The sequence below is a fragment of the Salarias fasciatus genome, chromosome 22, assembly GCF_902148845.1.
Source record: "Salarias fasciatus chromosome 22, fSalaFa1.1, whole genome shotgun sequence".
Lineage (NCBI taxonomy): Eukaryota > Metazoa > Chordata > Actinopteri > Blenniiformes > Blenniidae > Salarias > Salarias fasciatus.
Window position 1 is genome coordinate 24,476,549 of NC_043765.1, and position 2,054 is coordinate 24,478,602.

The following is a 2,054-nucleotide window of genomic DNA, read 5'->3' on the forward strand; positions in this document are numbered from 1 at the left end:
GGATGCTAATGTTCTTTCCTGTAGGCAATATTTCCAGTTTAGTGCAACGCACGATGTCTTTTGAAGAAAACCACTTCTCTCCACAGTTATGCTCATTCACCACTGAAATGAGAATAAACAGGTATTTGCTTACCGTTATTCATGACTCGCCAGGCTTAAAGCAAAGATTCTAGCAAATGCTGTGATATTTAAGACCTTGATCCAGTTTTATACAACCAAAAAATCCTGACAAACATCCTCACTGTCAACCAAACTAAACAAGTCTGGAAACTTTCCGACCAAAAGCATTTTTGCCATGTTGCCACAAAAATACAATTTCTTTCATTGTTAACTGTTTGGAAATTTTAAGGAATATTTCTGAAGTAATGTAGCAATCAGCTTCCAGTTTTGTTTAGATTCAGTGACAATTAATTCCTGTCAAACCAAATCGTTCATTCACACAGTTCTGCAGCTATTACTCATGTGTTTGTACAGAACAACTATTTACGACAGCCATGGTGTGCATGAACAATGACAGTGTTTCAGAAAAGGTACAGAGTTGTAGCATTTTTAAAAATTTCCATCTTGGGAGCCGGTTGGAGATCGACGTCACTCTGAGTGTGTGAAGCAGTGTCATGTTCTCCTGTTTCAGAGCAGATCAAGCCCAGAGTGTTGGTTTAACTCTGTTAACTGAGGTTAAATTGGATCTCTGACAAAGTCAAACTCTGTAGAGTGTTGAACTATTCAAGCCCAAAAAGACTTTGAAATAAACGCTGCTGGAGTTAAATCAACACTGGACTCGTTGCTGTGCAGTTGGCTTGAAAATGCGCTAAAGCAGGGGTGTCAAACATAAGGCTGGTGGGCCAAAACTGGCCAGGAAGAGGCTCCCATCTGGCCAAGCAGCCAAGTAAATGGTAAAAAATTTCAAAGAAAATTTTTTTTTCCCTCACCAAATGTCCCAAGAGTAGCGAACTATAGATACTTTTTGAACATTTCATTGTATTTTGCAACAGAACGCATCATTAAAATTGGTTTTATGTTGAAATTGTTGCCAATTTTGACTGCCATTGTTTGTTTTAATTGATTTTGTGAAATTATGGACTGTGCAGAAGGACAAAGAACAACTTTGAAGATTAAATACCAAGATTATCAAGACATCAGTCCAGTCCACTGAAGATGAAATTTGACCGTGTGTCCCCTGAACTATAACGCATCCGACAACTCTGCAAATAAAGATAAACAGATGCATGGAGTTTGAACGGAGCTGTAGCCTCTTTACAGATGTTTTTATGTTTTGGACGTGAGCTGCAAAAAAACAAACATCACAGCGCCACTCGTTCTGCATAAATGTTAATAAGCCAGTCAAACTCCCCTGCTGCTAAATCAATGATGACCACATGCCTTCATCATCGCCCCTCCTCCTCCTCCTCGCCTCACATCAGTGAGGCGGCGCTGCTATATTTAGATCCAGGAGCCCAGAATACAGTAGCCAAGTAATCACCCCCATCCTGGGTGAGTGATGAACTGCTCCCAGCCTCCCTCCAAAGCTCAGCGGGGGGGAGGAGGAGGAGGAGGAGGAGGAGGAGGGGGAGGAAGGAGGGAGGAGACGGAGATGTGGACTGTGCCAGCTGGAACCTTACAGTCGGACTGTGAAGGGAATAATGGAGAAACATGCATGAAAACACACTCTCAGCAGGTAGTGGTAGGTAATGGTCTCTCTCTCTCTCTCTCTCTCTCTCTCTCTCTCTCTCTGTCTTGCACACACACACACACACACACACACACACACACACACACACACACACACACACACACACACACGTGCTGATGTTTACATGCGTTTTACCAGACGTGAAGACGAGGATCATCTCCATCTAGATAATGGCACGGATTTCATCAACAACTCATAAATAAAGCAGGCACTCCTCACAGAACGCGTTTCAACCCTCTCCCCCTTTAAGACGACTCCAGATCTCAATCCAGCCAAACTTGGTTTCCATGGTAACACCCCCCCCCCCCCCAAAGCCAATCTATTTTAATTACAGCGTGCGAGATGCCAAAGGCCAGTCAGCCAG